Genomic DNA, 18,554 nt, shown 5'->3' with positions numbered 1-18,554 from the left:
AAACATGCATCATGCGAAATGTCAACTTCTCTTTAATGTAGGTTTTAATTTAATTCTCAGAATTCAACTCAGATCGAGGAAAATTGTATGTATTATAGTTAGAGTCACTTGAGTTTTTAATTTATTATATTGAGGCTTCTTGGTATTCACGTGGCGGCAAAGTTTTTCGTTGTACACGTTTCTTTTAATGTATGCACGTATGTATATTTAGAACAATTATTTTAACTCTATTTTGTGCTTTTATTGGAACTCTTGAAATTAAAAGTGGAATTATCAAAATAGTATATTGGAACTCGGATTAAATATAATCGTAACAAGAGAGGTCAGTGATCCGGAAGTGTAACCTTCTGTGTAACAAAAGCAAACGATATAGGAAGACAATTCTGTTTGCCAACGTTTATTTTACAAAAGACTTGAGGATTGAACCTTTTGTGCGGCAAGACACGCAGCGGAACGAGTAATAATAGAAACGCGTGCTACACCGTCTCATATAATTACGGGAATGTGTGAAATCCGCGGATTGCCACCAAGGAGCGTCCCTTTCGCGTGCGAGATGGACGCATTTTCTCGATCACCTTTCCTAATTATTGCGGCAAATCCTCAACAAAACCGCATACGCAGCCTGGAGAGAACTCATCAGTTCGTGTATCTCGTTAATCTCATCGGTCTAGTTTCTATCGAAATTAATTTACATCTAATGCGGCGAAGAAAAGGATTCCACATGCTTCTTAATTATAAAGAGATCGGTTCCTCTATCAACTTGGTTGATGAGCTAAATTTTGTATATGTGGTTGCTTTTGGTGTTGATAAAAAATCTCAATGGACGTGAAAAGTTGAACTTTACAATTACTGATTTATGACTTGAGTGTAATGGTAAGAATCATGATAAAAACTATTAGTCTATCTCTTTTACAGACTAGGCTTTTTTAGGTTTTGCTTTATCAGGAAGGTTGCAGAAAGGACCTAAAAAAAATACGAAAAAAATTAATAGAAAAAGAAACACGATTCTGCAAAAATATATAATTTTGAGCAATTATAAATAGGGCTCCGAAATCGTAAAAAGCAAGTTGAGCTTTTCTGATATCATGCTTATTTTGATCAGCATCATAAAAGCAACCACGTATCAAAAATTTAACCAATTTGACAAAAGTCGGTTTCTTCATAAAAAGTGTACGGGGATTGCGTTCATTTTACTCCTGCTTCAATCCGAAGGTCTCTATTTCCAATGGAAACAGTACAACCGAATTGTGGACTTTGGTAAAAATCAGATCATTGTCAAATATCGCCGAGCGCACACAGTCAACGAGTAGTATTCATAGTCCATTCTGATTTTAGATCGTCTTAAGTAATGTCTTAACCCTAGCTGTAAACACTTGTTTCTTGCACCCAAGATATACACACTGGGGTTCCTGGGATCCCATCCATATTTCTTACCGTAATTTCTGTTAAATTGAATATATTTTAGTTAATTTTTTTTCAATTGATGGAAAATTAATTAAGTAACAAGCCCATAATGTGTAAAAGTCGATAGAATTAAGAAACTTCGAGATAAATAGGTTCAAAGAAAAAGAAAAATTTAGAAACGCGAAAAAATCTCGATTTCGAAAGTTGCGCTGGAGTCCCGGGACCCCAGTGTGTACAGCTAGAGTTAAAATACTAATACAGCCCTCTGATTGGTTCATAACACCTTAAGACTGTACTCAAGGCGATCTTAAAGGGTGGCACCCAGTTGGACACTGCTCAATTGGACACGAGCCACTCACAGCGCTTGAGACTACAAAGCTCCTAAGCACCGGTCGCTGTGATTGGTGGTGTCCAATCGAGCCGTGGTCAATCGGGATCACCCCGATCTTAAATATAAGAATCGACTATGAATACCGACCAATCTTATCTCGCTTTGTCTCATTGGGCGCGTTTAAGTCGACAAAGCGGCTAGGTCTGCTCACCAAGCAATTAAACATGACTAGTTGGATCCACAGGTAAGAACCAATAATGCTCATTCGTTCGGCAAGTATGCCTAGCTGCTTTGCCGTCTTGAACTCGCCCATTCTCACGAGCGATGAGCGATGAGCGGCACTGCGTTTCGATCGGCAACGCGTCGGCCCTGTCGTTGTAGGTCGCGTTTTATGCGTGTGAACATTTTTTGCCTTGCACATGTCCGTACGTAGGTACAATTACGTACACGCGTACGGTCGAGTCACGCGCAAACGGCCACGGCAATGCGTCACGGACGGCGTAACGCGACCGGCTGCACTTCTCTGAGGAAATACGCAATGCATTTACGCGCGATGCGTCGACGCCGCGTGCGGCGTGGTGAGCTTACTCATCGAGCAAGCAAATAAACGCATACGATCAAACGCACAAAGCCATAGAGAATGGACTGCGCGATCCATGTGTGAAAATGGTCGATAGGGATGAGAGAGAGGGACCGTGGCAGACTTGGCCGTCTCCCACGGTCCCTCTCTCTCATTATTGTCGACCACATTTGATACATTACTTAGATATACGGATCGCGCAGTCCATTCTCTATGCTTTGCAAACGCAGGACATTCTATTGGATGCGCGTCCGCTGAATTCGACACGGTACATCGTGTATGTATATCAAAATTGATCAAAATCGCTGTTTGAGACATTTATCGAAAATAACAATTCTCATACTTTCGTACGGTTTAATCAAAGACATAGAGCAATGTATTTTTTTATGTCACAATCAAAGTGTTAACTTTAGTAAATGTATACACTTACTAGTCAAAATGTATAATAAATGTATACACTGATTACTGTACTGTCAGTACTAGAGACCAGCTACAGTAAATATATACATTTACTGAGTTAACACTTTGACTGTGACATAGAAAAAAATACAATTGATCGATAAAAATGATAGAGATAGGACGCGAAGACAGCTGGTCTCTGTTTCTTCCTATTCAACGATGTGATGTTGTTAGAAAGAGAAGAAGATCGGCCGTCTTTACGTTCCCTTTCTTTTATTTTTATTGATTATTAAATATAGTATATTAGATATACTATTTATATACGGATGCGATATATGTTATTCTACGTCTTTCCAAGGAACACACAAAAGTCAACAAAAGATCAAAATGACTTTATTCTAACTCTTAACGTTAATAAATTAAATTTTATAACAAAAAATCATTTTGACTTTCATAACGTCAAAATAAAATCGTTTTGATTTTTTCTTGACTTAGTGTGTTCTGTAAGTTTAATTTCCGTGCGGCAGCATCTAGCGATAACGCTAAATGTAGACGTTAACTTAGGCTAATAATATAACGTTTGTTCGTTTTTCTTCTGTGACAAATTTTTCAAACATGTTAACTGGCTGTAGAACAGAAAAATTCTCGGATTTTTCTATCCTACAGTATAGCTAATCGACAGACTTGAAATATTTGTTGTACAATAAAAACGGGCAAACATAATATTAGCTTTATTCTGTTGAGAAAAACGAAGGAAAGATATATTTAAGAAACTTGTATGTACGAGACTTTGCTCTTCAAATGAATTATTTAGCATGGCAAAAAATATATGATAATTTTTCATAAAAAAATTAGGCGACCATGTAAATATGGCTATTTTCAATATCATTGAATTGATGAAAAGCATCTTTTTGTTTAATTCTTCGTTAACGAGATACATAGGTTTTCCTTTTTATATATATACATATAATGAGTTTATTTATCAAGTTAAAAATGTGAAAAAAAAATAAATCGGAAAATACACATACAAAACCTTTCATTATGACTTATGAATACATAAAATTTATAAGTACATACTTTAAAAAATAAAAATTATTTGCTCTCTCGTTGCAAGCCAAAGAATCAACCTACGTGAAATGTTAATTTATTTAAATGTTAATTTATTTACTTGATTGCAATCTCGACGATTAATTTTCTTTTTCATCTGTACATCAGACAATGTGCGCAAGTGATGCAGTTGTTTCAATTTTCAGGTAACAACACGCCTGACCGGCGCAGCATTTTGGCGTATGGTACAACGTTCTGCATTTGTTTACACGCAAATTACTTGCTTTGCTTACCGCGCGATCGACATAACTCACCATGACGGATTCAATGGAACGCCCGTTAAAACAAATACAGATTTGATGCGCCACGTTCGGCGGGATGTTCTGCATTCAGGCGTGATTTACTCTAAAGACCGTACGCGCTTTACGCATCCCGACGTGAAGCAGATCAGAAATAGCCATCAAGCAACACGCGCGCGCGATCGAGGAGAGGGAATTTGGTATAAATCTTAAAAATAAAAAAGAAAAAGCAATTGTATGTGTGCAGCTACAAAAATTTTAAAAATTGACATTTTCAATTATTAAGCAGACCGTCGATCCAATATTAATTTGCAAGTTCAATACAAATATATTGTCAATGTGTTTAATATTTATAATAATTTATAATCTATGGGCAATAAGTTAAAAATTACAATCAGTAGACTGCAGTGAAAAATTAGTGTTAGCTGGGTTGACAAAATCAGTAAGAAAAAAGTGATCACATATGTAGGTATATATACAGGGTGTGTCAAAAGTTTGGAAACGGTCGAATATCTTGAAAGCATTTTTGAGAAAAATGTTTCACATAAAAGTTGTAGGATTTAAAAAGATCTGTTATAAAAGATCATATCCGCTTGACCTTGGGTGGCATCGCCAAGGTCAGATCAAGGTCAAATTGATTTTTTTAAAATGGAATACTATTTTTGAAGCCAGAATCTAATAGTTGGTGTCAAGAGCTTTTCGAAACACTATAATAAAGTTACTTTTCATTAAGTACTTTCGAGTTATAATAGGCTTGAAGGTTACAGTACCGCTGGCATTAGCATTATGCAAGGTGTCCGACCGACGGCTAAATCCTCTTGAATGTTGTTCAGGGCCCTGGGAAACATTTGTCAAGATCAACATAAGGTGTTTCATTTAAAAAAATCAATTTAACCTTGATCTGACCTTGGTGACGCCCAAGGTCAAGCGGATGTGATCTTTTTAAACCCTACAACTTTTGTCTGAAACATTTTTCTCAAAAATGGTTTCAAGATATTCGACCGTTTTCAAACTTTTGACACACCCTGTATACTATCTGAATGAATTATTCTAAAATCAATGAAAATATATTATTTATCTATTATAAGCTTATTTCGTAAAAAACATTAATAAAAAATTTCGATCTATTATGTCGTTTACGCTACTATATACAAAACGGTATCTTTTCGGTACAAATCTAAGTTTCTTTTAGAGCCATTCATTTTTTCACCTGTTTAAAGTGGTTCAAGAAATCCTCAAAAATTTATGGACATCATTTCAAACATCTAAAATAAATGTCTGACCTTTATTCAAAAAGTAATAAAATTAATGAAGGAACGGAGGATCTGTTGAATATACGAGTAACTTGCACGAACAGAAATGGTCGGACATAAAACATCCAGTACTGTACCGTAAGGGATATTATTAGAAATATAAATATAATATATTTATATCACACCTGATTTATATTAAACAAATGTATTATGAGCAAACGGTGCATGCGCTGTTTTAACATGTATTTGTTAAATATAAATGCCGTCTAAAATTGCCTGCAGTATTTGTACGCATTGCAGCGTGTTTTAAAACCGAAATATATTAGTAAACATCAGGTCATGTCAGAAGATATTCGCACGTTACAACGAAAAACTGACATTTTGAAATATTCGTTAATTTATTACGACATATTTACTGAGAGAATAAGCTCAAAGGAATCTACATTCACACACTGACATTTCTTATTTAGGTGTGTGTAGAGCTCTAGATTTACCTCCTGAATCTTTGAGAGACAGATAAGAATAGATAAGGGTAAGAATCATCCCATGTATATCTCTGCATGTGAATGGCAGTTGCCCATACAATCGAGCTTTCAAAGTTGTACACGAATTCCTTTTTTAAATTTTTCCATTATTATCTCTATTTCAAATTAAATTCAAACTCCGAGTTTTTAAAAATACAGTCTCTCTTTTTTGCAAATCCAAGTTAATGTAAGAAGAATAATCTTCAGCCTGAGAGAGAGAGAGAGAGAGAGAGAGATGCAATAGATTGAGAAGAGAAATAGACGGACTGTTGAACCATTAACATTCAATATTATTATTTTAAACAATCTGATTAATAGTTGAACGCCTGTTATACGATAAATCATTAAATTCATTGGTCTGCGAATTCTCGGTACGTCTGCAGCTTCCTCGATCTTTTATTTCTCTCCCTCTCTCTCTCTCTCTCTCTCTATTCATTTAGCTATTTATCTTTTTCTGAATCTGGCAACCAATAGTCTGAACCGTCGAAATTACGCCGATTACGCGACGACTGGTGCGCCAAGGAACGCGCGCGCGCGCGCATACACACACGCATTCCACGTCTTTTGCCCTCACTTTGGCCGCGCGAATGCGATCCTTGCCCGTTCTTACGTCACGACTCTGTTCCCTTCGCGCTCGACGCGCAAGCGGATCTTGCTCGAAAGCGCGCGGCCGCACGTTCGTAAACGCATGCATACGCGCGCGCACGCATTTGTTTCCGCGGAACAGTGAATAACCTCTCCCAGCAATTCTCGCATACGCGCGCGCGCGCGCGCGCGTGCGTACGTATGCATTAAATGAGCGCTCGGAAATCAGACTTTAACCCCTTCCCTCTCGGCTCACTCGGCTGGCGAGCATGCCGAGTCAGCCGAGTGTCGGCCGACGGCCGTTCCCACCTCGCTCCCTACCATCGCTCCCGCCGTCGCCGTCACCGTCGCCGTCGCCGTCGCGCCCCGCTGCGCGTTTTCTCCGACGATTTCAAGAAAGCTATACTACAGTTCCTTTCTGTCGTCCTGCCGTCTTCATCCCTTCTCCCGACTTCGCACAACGCCACACGACGCGACTTGGGACTCCATCGTCGCGTGGTTCGCCTCGGCAACGAGAAGTCCGCGTGTGTTTCCCCTTCTTCGACGATGACTCTCGCGGCTCGCCCGCCTTCCTCTCCTGTTCACTGTTCACTCACCCTTCGTCTCTCCCACAATGGCCACAATGCATTCGTGTGTTCAGGAACGTGACTACGGATGCTTGGTCTCGAGAGAATCCTTTTTTTGCGGTACAGCGGTTCTCTCGTTCAGTTTCGATATTAAAATAATGCTACTGTTATGTGCCGACATATTTTAAGCCGATATTCCTAAGCAAATAACAAAGCTGTATTAACCTTTATCGTACCATCTACAATTTGGTGCCTTATCCATACCATCAAGGGTCACTTCAAATGTCTTCGTTTTTTTGCCTCTTAAAAATAATTTTAAAAAATCTCTAAAAATTTACTAACATACTTTCAACTTTCTAGAATAAATATTGACTCTTTATTTTCGAAAATAATAAAATGTAATATAATTTATAATTACCGAAAGACTCCAAGAAACTTGCACGAACAGGAATCGCTCGGTCACTAGTTACCCATATTAGTACGGTAAGGGTTAACAGTATCTCAAAATATTGCTTAAGATCTTAAAATAAGAATTGACTATGGCCGGTATTCAAAGTCAATTCTTACATTTAAAATTGTCTTAAGTACAGTCTTAATCAAGAGATCTTAAGTATTAGCTGTATTAGCATCTTAAGAAAATACTTAAGACACAACATCGATTTTCATAAAAGTCGTTTATGAGATTTTCTTCTCTCATCGTTATACAAAAGTAACGGAAGATATTTACACATGTGCAGGTGCCAAGCGTAGCAAGAGAACACTTGGTATGATTACGGTGATCATCAGTCCTTTATTATAATGGGCTTTCTATAATAAACTGTTATCTAAGCTTTGAGTCAAGCTGTAAGAAATTGACCAATCATAGTCGATTATTCTTCTCATATTCAACTGGGCAATGGCTTATTGTAGAAAATCTATAAAGTACAGCTCTTTATCAAGTAACTGTCCTTTAGATTTATTTGCTTATTTTCTCAGTTTAATTTTTTCCTTCTTAATTAACATCTCAATAATGTCTAAAATACTAGTGATCCAACTTTTACGGAAATTTTTTGCATTTTTTTGCAAGGGCAATAGAACAACAAAGTCACAATACATCAATATACACGTCATGATTGATTGGAAAGTGAGTTTTAATAATTCAACTTGCAAACGTCATTTTGTTGTTATGATTTGTGCTTTACTACAAAAAAAATTTTAGAAATTTTCTGACAGTCACCAACTAATTTGAAAATATTTAAGAATAAAGTCCTCAATTTGTCAGGTTTGTCCTTTATTTTCTCCAAGAAAATATCACCGTACATATGTAGGTATGATAAAAGTGAAAACAATGATACCACATGAAGGGTAAAAATACGTAATAAATAATAAGTTGTGAATATTGTGGCGTCCACCTGTCCTCTCTTTCGCTGCGTAAATTTACATATGCTGTAACGAAAACGACGTCCGCGGAGCGTCGTAGTCTACATACGTCACTGTTCTCGCCAGCAGTGTTAGTCACCTCAAGGACGTTTGTGTAATTGGGATAGGTCGGACGGAACCGTCGGTGCAACGAAGAAAGAACGTTACGCGTACGCGCGGGCGCGAGAGAGAGAGGGAAAGAGAGAGAAAAAGACGGTCGTGCACTTCAATGTACAGTAGAAACCAACGTATATTAGTGGAAGAACGCGTGGAAAAGAGAAAGAGAGCATGGAATGATCGACTTGGGAGAGGAGGGCGAGCGGAGGAAAGGAACGCGCGCGCACGCGCGAGGAAGAGAGACGCGACGACACGAGGACAACGAGGGAGGGACGAAGAAGGAGCGTTGAAGCGTGAACGGGGGGAGATGGAGGAGAGTGGCCGAGCGTAGGAAGCGGTAGGAAGGAGCAGGAAGGAGCAGGAAGGAGAGGAGGAAAGGGCGAGCGAGAAGCAAGACTCCGTACTGCTCCGTACGAAATACGAATGCAGTGGGGGAGTGAATCCGCGCGCCGGTGGTGCTAGTGGTGCTACGACTGCTACGTCGGGTCTGGTCGGGTCGGGTATCTGTAAATGGCTGTAAATGGCGCCTAGCCGCGAGCGCGAGCGTCGGCACGTCACAGACTCCTTTTTCCCCTCTCTCTCTCTTTCCTCTTCTCCCTCGTTCGTGGCGGTGAGAGCGAGCTTTCCGCGCGCGTAGTTGCGCGTAGTCCGCGGTGAAACGACGTAAACGCGAGGCTTGTCTCCAGTTTCCCTTTCTTTTTTTTTTACCAGTACGAAATAATAATCGTCGGAACCTGTGTGCCTGTGGTGTCGTCGTGCGATCGCGAGTGCGTGCATCATTTACAATCTTTCTCTCTCTCTCTCTCCTTCTCCCTGCCGCTCCTGCTCCCTCTCTTTTCTCCCTCCCTTTATCCCGCCTCTTCTTCATTCTCCGACCCATCGTTCGCTACGTTCGCAGGTTCGCTACCTGCCTCTTCCCCCTCCCTTTCACTCGCTTGCCGTCAACGACGTGCCTGCCGTCATCCCCGATTCTCCGCGCGCGCGTTGTGTCTCCACTCCACCGCGGTTCGAGGCACAATCGTGGATCTTTTCCTGGTGTGTGCGCGTCAATGCCTAGTGGCGCCCTTGATCGAATTCGCGTGCAGACAACATGGAGGAAGGTGCGGTGGTGCTACGATAGTGGTTTCCAAGCGAGGAGAGTGCTACGCAACGACAGCAGCGCCGTCGTGCTGTCCGGAACGGAGACGAGTGTATCAGCTCCTATCGTCTGCTGCTACTCCTTCGCAACCTCCTCCTCCACCTCCTTGCCCGTCGTTTCCTCCGTTTCCTCCTCCTCCTTCTCCGTCACCTCCTTGCTCACCTCTTCTTCCTCCTTCTTTTCCTCCGCTTCTTCCTCCTTCCTTGGCGACTACGGCGACGACGACGACTACGGCGACGACGACGACGACGACGACGACGGTGGCGGCGGCGACAGCAACAGCAACGAGTCAAAGCGCCGGTTTCCTCGCCTTTGTTCGGACCGGCGATCACCGCGTCGTCGCGGAGCCTACAGGTAAAAAAAAATATGTATCCAAACATTTTACGATCCTTTCCGCCCCTCTTCTCGCCACGTTACCAGGTACGAAATGCATCTACTTCCTTCTCCTCTTCCCTTCTCTTTCTCTCCTCCCTCCTCCCTCTCTTCCTTCCTCCTCCAAGCTTCTTGTTACAGGACTCGACCATTGCGAATCGCGATGGAAATGTTTATGCTCGTAATGAGGGAGTCGTTACCCTTCTTATCATTGCGCGAAAGAGACGCGACTTTAACCTTCTATGAACTGTTTTTATGAATGTCGAAGAATGAGATTCGAACGATGATTCTCTTTTTGTTCTTTCCTCGCCTCAAAAATGTCCTTCCCTCTCCGGAGAACTAGGTCTGTTTATCTGGGTCGAAAGAGGGTATTTAATATTTGCGACGAGACGATCCTGCGCGGCTAATCGTTTGGCATTTAATTAAATGATACCCCTGCCCCCCCCCCCCTCTCGTAGAATTGGGGTGCGTGTTTTTAAAAAGGAGAAACGATTATTAGATTTTGGATACGTTTACCCGCCTCTCGTGTGTTTGTCTCGCACTTGTTTAACTGGCGCGTTTTCAAAAATAGGTCACTATGGCACCTAACGATATACATACATGTAGCAACGTGTATTCCAAGTTAATAATGACAAACAAATACGTTATGTTACCTTGAAGTCGCAGGACTTGTTAGAGGATCATGACGGATAAAGAACGCTTACAAAACGACTAAAGGTTGTTCCACTGATGTTGAACGTTAGTGTCGTAAAAGTCAATCAAACGAGATTGTCAAGCGAACGATTTCAAGTCGACACTTGAAAAATCATGTGATAACTTTCCGAAAAGTCAATTAATTTTTATGTCTCGGAATGAATTGATCCTTGCTTTTTTTTATAGAGCTCATTTTTATAGAAAAATAGACTGCACATTTTCTGATTTTAGCACTTGTGCTCCTTTAGAAAAAAACTGAACATATCAGTAACTCTTTTTAACTCTGTTAGTATCTCTCTTCAATTCGATGCTTAAATAAGAGAGAGAGAGAGAGAGAGAGCGATATATTTCGAACTACCTCACACTTAAACACTGTTAAAAGAATGTCAAATTATATCAAATTTGAGTTACACTGATTGTGAGAGATATTGATTTGTTTTGAAATGTTTTGTGTGAATTAGATAAACTTTCTTTGTTTTTGTAATTCATATTTGTAATTTAGACCAAAGATTGATTAAAACAACACATTTTTTAAATTAAAAAAATAAGAAAACTTTGTAATTTATATATAACAACTAAATTATGGTTATTCATACAAAACATTTCTCTCAGTGTATGTTTAATTATTTCTATAGATCGCCATTGCTTTTACTCAATATGTCGTTAATTTAACTAAAATAATGGAGTTGAACAATTTAACTCAAGAAAATGTAATATTAAATTTGTTTACTTTAAAACAACCAATAGAAATGAATTGATTCACATTTTGACACACTGAGAAAAATGTTTGGTTGGATTAATTGGAATTCTGATTGATAAAATGGGCGAATTAAAATTGTTTGGTTAAATTTACTAGAATTCTAGTTAAGATAATCGCACTTCTGATAGAAATAATAAGAATGTTGTAACTCGTCCATTTTCAATTAGATTTTTTTCTCAGTGTATATAATAGAAATTAGAAATTAACAAAATGTTAAAATTCCAAAGATTGGATTACCATTACTGCTTACTGATATTTAACAGTGAATAGAGAAGAGTGACAACTTAATAGAAAAACACTATTTTTATCTATTTTTATTACGTCTATGCTCGGTTCAATACTTACTTCCATTGTGTATATACATATGTATATATATATATATATATATTTGATTTAAATAAATTCTCGCCCATTTCATATTACAAATTACAATCTACGTTCTATTTGGCATTCGCAACGCTCGCGTGCACACTATTAGGTAACAACCCAATCTCTTGAGTTAAATAACATTTTGTTATTTTTAATGTTTTCCATGTATGTCAAAATATAAATTAATCTATTTTTATAGTTATTTTTTTTAAGTAATCGATCCATATTAACGTCTGCATTTAGTAAATAATAAACTAAATAAACTATAAATTTGAATCAATTTCCTTAAGTTAAATTGTTCAACTCTATCGTTTTAGTTAAATTAACGATATATTGAGTACGGGTAAACGATCTATAAAAATTATTGAAAATGGCTCAGATTAGGTATAATTTGACTTAACGAATTTAATAGTGCATTATTCTTATTTAACATTTGATAAACAATAAAGATGAAGTGATGCTCGCGAGCGTTGCGAAACCGGGTGGAATGCACTGTTGGTCGCCGAAAGCGATCGAGGATCTTGCGGAGAAAATCGCGCGGAATGGATTTTCTTCTCGCGCGGATACACCGACTTGTTTCGCGCGCGCGAGTTGTACATCCCTCGGGAATCACGAGCGGCACGGCGACGCTTTTGCGAATCGATACGCTACTTCGGCCGGTTGCACGCTGCTGGCTCTTTAACGTGGTGCATCGATAAGAGGCCCCCGGAGGCATTATTATCGCGTGAATGCGCGGCGCGAGCCGTCTCGTGTACTATAATATTTCGCGACCTGGCGTCTCCGTTGCTTCGTCGCCCAGGGTAGGAAATTTCCTTGTATATAGAAGGAGGGTGGAAAGAAACGAGAAAGGGAGAGAGTCCGATTATTTTTCAAATATTTTTCTATAAACTACCTTTACACATCCTACACAGATTTAAAATGCACAATTAAAATTATAAACAATAATGTAGTACAAATGTAGTCCGGTCGACTTTATACCAAAAACGAAAATTACAATTGGTTTCTGGTGTTTGATTTTTTAATCTTGGTTCGGACTATGAATTATATGATCAATTTTGAGTTTTTGGAATTAGGCTTAGATACTTAATATGAAAAATTAGTTAGAAAATTTATATATGTGCGCGACATTGATGTATAAGTAGTGTGTATAAGTGACATATTGACACGTAAATTGTATGTGTGTAGGTCCTATTGATTCGATAAAATAGACGACTTTGAGATCCTTTTAATGCCAATTAGTTCAACGTGTATCTTTGTGTTCTTTGTGTTTATTTTTATTTTCATTTTTTGAATTATAAATCGTTGGGTTTTCAGAGGAAGGATTCAAATGTTGATTGTTGAATGCGAAACGAATTTCTTAACTCCTACAGTACAAGACTATGACGTACCCATCAGAGTGTCTAAAAATCGTGCAGCGTTTGAAAAAGAATCGTGCAATTTTACTTGTCGAAATAAATATACTTTCACACACGGGAATGTTGATGACAAAACACGTGCGATAAGTGAGGGTTAATAATAATAATAATGATAATAACAATGATTTTAATAATTAAACAAAATAGATAGGTTCTAGGAATAACAATGATTTTATTATGAGTTAATTATGAGCCAACATCTAAAATTAAACATACATATTCACGTGCAACCAAGTAAGATACGTTCGTCTTCCTACATTCGCACGCACCGTAGATCGTAATAAGGAACGGAGTCAGGGTCGTTGCGTGTTGTCAGCCAGAGTTCTTTGTTTAGGAGAGAGATCAGGAGACGAGAGAGATGATCCCCACGGCCAAGTCACGACAATCGGGTCGCGTTGGTTGTCATCGCCGTGAAACGCGTCTTGTCGTCTGTTCATCAGTCGGTCGTTCGGCCGATCGATCAGCCGGGAGAATCAACGATCCGCGAGAGACAACGAACATGTGCTCCGCTCGTCGTTGAATCGCGGATAAGGTCGAGAGGGAAAGGGAAACGCGCGTTAGTCGTTACGTCGATCGCGTTGCACGCGTTGCGTCGCGGCGTAAGCGGCGTAAGCCTCGGCCGAGGGGATTCCCCTCCTTCGTATCAAGAATTATTGCGTGCGAGAGTCGCTTTCGCGTAACACAATGGGAAAAGTTCACTCTTGCGGATCGTGTCTCGTTGCGTCGTCGGCGATTGTATCATTGTACCCGTTGCCACTGATAACGCGACGTGCGATGATCCTGAATAAAAATGTAACATTCATTTATTGTAATGTATTATGTGGTTTACATACATTGTAAATCAGTCCTTTTCTGCAGTTTCAAAGTGAATAATTTACGTTTACATTATATGTTCATTTAACAAATAATAAACAAAATTGAGTCAAATTTGATATTTTTTTCTTTAGTTAAATTGTTTAACTTTATTGTTTAAGTTAAATTAACGATATATATATATATATAAATAGGTCGGTATTCATGCGTTTATTTCAATTAGCGTTTTAAAACACGTCTTAAGATGCTAATACGGTCTTCTGATTGGTTCGTGACATCTTAAGATTATACTTAAAAGGTTAAAACTATCTCAAATATTAAGAATCGATTATATGACCGAATATCGGTCACTGAGTAGATGCAATGGCGATTTATAGAAATGATTAAAATTAACTCAAATTGAGTAAAATTTGATGTTGTGAATTTAACGATATAGATATTTAATTATCCATTTTTTGTTAAACAAGCCATTGATCGAACGCAGTTTATCTATCTGCATTAGAAAACAATTTTTTTAATTTGATAGACCAAAGATTGATAGACCAAAAAAATTAAGTATATCACGTCATCACAACGATCTTGATAAATAAGTGTTATTATTTATATAATTTTTATTTATCTTATAATTTCTAGCGATTACGTGCACAGTGTAAGCAATAATACTGTAAATATATGTATATATATGAGATGTAAAACAATTTTATATACAGGGTGTTCAAAAATTTACGACTCAAAATACTACACAAGAAAGTTCTCGAAAAATTAAGTAAAAAGTTATTTGTAAATTTTTACTTTAAGCAGTTAAGATAATAGCAGTTGAGATAATAAGGACTTAAAAATGGTTAATTACAGACTATATAACGGTCACATATGAGTATTAGTCAGCGCCGTTGAGTGCACATTTCAGCGTGCTCAGTAATATTCACAGGTAACCAGACGTAGTCTAATTGGCTGTATTTAAACTTATATTTCAGAAACTATAATTGTTTACAATAAAAATTTACAAGTAACTTTTTTACTTTATTTTTCCAAAACATTTTTGCTATAATGTAAAAAAGTTACTCGTGAATTTTGAGACACGCTGTATATATATAATCTTGAATATATTTGAAATTTCTGACGCTTGAAAACTTGTCTGGTTTATTAAGATTATTAAAGATTTCTAAAAAAAAAAAATCTAAGAAACTTTAAATGAAAATTCCAATAGTTCAAGTGAAGATGTAAAAGCGCATCTTGATTGTACATTTGAAACGATTTCGTTTTATTATCAATAAATAAATTATTTTGACATAATCTTTGTTTAGTAAAATAAAAGGAGTTGTCAGGACAGATTTAGCACGTATTCACGTTCATAATCAGTACGACCGAGCGAGCAATTCCTTTTTCTTTCTTTTATACGAAGCGTATTGGCTGCTCGATTTCATCATACCGTCGGCAAGGGGAGAGAGGAAAGGGAAAAGGTAGGAAAAGGAAAAAGGGAAAAGCATTAGAAACGAACGATCGCTCGCCGGTTGAAGGCGTAGGTGAAAATACAATTAGGTTCCGTGTTATGCGCGGCTGACGCGAAACCGCATGCGTGACGTGACATGACGTGGCGTGGCATGCGTGCGTGCGTGCGTGCGTGCGTGCGTGCGTGCGTGCGTGTGTGAATTGTAAATTCGAAATATAAATGCATCGACCGCGCGAGTTATACGGAATCTACGTGAAAATAGACATCAGCGCAGAAGGTAGATGACCGTCGGAGTCGTTTTAATCAACCGGCGTCGTAAATACTCGCGGATCGTTATCCGTTTCTGTGACGACGTTTCGCGGGTCGCCTCATATCGCCGCTTAACTTAACGTTCGCTAATTGCGCGTAAATTGCGCCGTGGATTAGATTACTTTGAGACTTTCGCTTGTGGACCGCAGGAAAAAGACTACTACATTTTGATTCTGCAACTATAAACCGCAGGCAAACCGATTTGAATATCTCAATTTAGTCTCGTGAATAATTCATATTTTAAGGTTAACAAATTAATTTTATTTTAATTATGTATAAATTAAGAGATTAATTATGATACTATAGCGAAGAATTAAAATTTCTGACATTTTTAATACTTGATACGTTTTATTTTCGTTTGGATCATATAATAAAATTACGTCGTCACGCTAATGATTTAATCGTATTTTAATATTTCATTATAATAGAATTTATTAGATTAGAGAGATCTGAGAGATCGATTATTAATTATCCTTCTTGGCAAGAAAATTCGTAGTACGATAGTAAGAATCGAGATCCGCGGCGTCGCGTCGTGTCTATTTGAGAATACCTATATCTATCTGTACAATATACACCATCGTCTATTCGTGCGCACGCGCGCGCACGTGTGCGACGCCCGTAGAAACCTGTTTCTCCGTGACAAGTTATTTGGATCGCGGACGATCCTCGTAGCAGGTTTAATTTCTGCACCGAGCGTGTTGGCGCATGCGTCACGACACAGCTCCTCTCCTATTCTCACCGAATAATTTACGGCACGTGAGCTCCACGGGATCGAACGCGTTTATGAGAGCCCGGCCCCGGCATCGCGGATGAATCAGAGAGAGAAGGAGAGACTGACGTATACGGAGTGTGCGCTGGGCACGACAGTCAAGCCCGTACTTTTTACATTAAACGTCATCAGTTCTATAAGTACCACCAAGTATTCGTACTATATACAAACAAAGACCTACAGTCGTTGAAAGCGTATCGGATAAACTTTCAAATAGAACAATATTTTATATTAACAAAAATATTTCTATTTAATTTGAATATTAAAGTTTATAGACGGTGTATTTAATGTTTACACATACCTATATAATTTATTTTGTATGTACATATATTATATATCTTGTTTAAAATGTACTAAATATTTAATTTTGCCATTGTTTTTAAGCATTTAATATTTAGTAACAATTATAATAAAATCTTGTTCTGACGAAAAATATTTTGGTAAATGGTATTAAAAGTGAGAGAATTCGTCATGCAGGAATGAATGATGGTTCTGTTTTACGCACGAGCATCAAATGACTATTATACACGCTATATATTACACTTATTGCCCTTTTGTGGAGCGTTTCGTAAATGCGAATCGCGTAAGCGCATGAAATCTTGATTCATCAGCGAACAAAAGAACTTTCGCTGTGCATGGGTCACCGATGCAGCACGCACGAGCGACGAACTAGGTGATCGCAATCCCCTCCACATGCGATGATACTGACGACATTGACGCATCGAGAAGCGAGGTGTATCTTCTTCCGCAGGATCTCTATGAGATCGAACCAAATCTGCGCGAGACACTGCTCGTCACTTGTCCCGAGCATTTGAGACGACGTCTCTCGGTTTCTCGAAAAAGTATTATACCTCTAGTCCCGAGCTAAAACAATCAATGTCATTTTATGTGAAGATAAACGAGCAAATGTTTTATATATCTAAATACCTAGCGTGCAAATGACATAAAACGAATAATTGATTAAAATTTAAGAGCATCTTTAAATCGGAAACATTTCGCTGAGAAAGAGAGATTTTATTTAATATATAATTTATTTTTTTTAATTTATACATGGACTTAAGTATATTTGTTTATTTTACTTTATTGGATATTAGGTTTATTAAATTTTATTAGATATTGTATATATATGTGTGTATATATTCAGATATTACATCATTCTTTCATGAATGTAAAATATTGATTATATATATTTTTTTTTGCTAAGAAATTGAAAGATTTTGAATAATGGAAATATAAAATATTATTCTAATAATAAGTAACAAAACCTTCTATTTGATATTAAAATAGATAGTAAATTAAATAAACAGGGGTAATATTCCTTAATGTAAATAATTAAATTTTTTTTTTACAATTTTATTCTTTTTATATTCTCAAAATTCACTTCGTCAAGTTTGTGTTATATATATTTGCTGGGAACAGATCTCGGAAGAGAAAGAGAAAGAGCTTAAAAGATTTTGAATAATGAAAATAACTATAAGATGTTATTCTCATAATAGTAATAAAATTTTTTATTTGATATTAAAATAAGATAATAATAACCTAAATAAATTGAGATAGTATGTTTTATTATAAATAATTAAATTTTCTATAATTTTATTATTTACCCGTTCAAAAATCACTTTGTCAAGTTTACATTATGATATTAACAAATTATTAATATTCAATAATTACAGATCTAAAAAATATTTACACACAACTCTTTTTATTTACGTGTAAAATTGTCTCTTTGACAAATCGCCAGTCATTTACATCTTTAATATGAAAATAAAGCAGAATGTAATGTTACTCATAAAAGCCGATATGTTTCTCACGTTTGTATTCCTTAATGATCGACCTGCAAAGTGCCGTTTCATCGAAAAGAGAATTAAATAGGAATTGTGAAGCGACGCGCTCCCGCTCGCCTTCTTCGTTTCGTATTCGCGGATCGATTCATGTTGCCCACATCTTCGCTCAGAACAAAACG

At 37.6% G+C, this 18,554-nt stretch overlaps 1 long non-coding RNA gene across 1 annotated transcript in view; it reads left to right on the top strand.

Annotated features, from left to right (window-relative positions):
• The first annotated feature begins 9,844 nt into the window (after positions 1–9,844).
• The window catches only part of LOC108764392 (uncharacterized), a 52,686-nt gene continuing 43,976 nt past the window's right edge, over positions 9,845–18,554 (top strand). Inside the window, exon 1 of the long non-coding RNA XR_001940274.1 lies at positions 9,845–9,995. This is a non-coding gene — a long non-coding RNA (uncharacterized LOC108764392). The remainder of the gene's footprint in view (positions 9,996–18,554) is intronic.

Source organism: Trachymyrmex cornetzi, unplaced genomic scaffold (assembly GCF_001594075.2).
Source record: "Trachymyrmex cornetzi isolate Tcor2-1 unplaced genomic scaffold, Tcor1.1 scaffold416, whole genome shotgun sequence".
NCBI lineage: Eukaryota > Metazoa > Arthropoda > Insecta > Hymenoptera > Formicidae > Trachymyrmex > Trachymyrmex cornetzi.
This window is presented reverse-complemented; position numbering and strand designations above follow the sequence as displayed.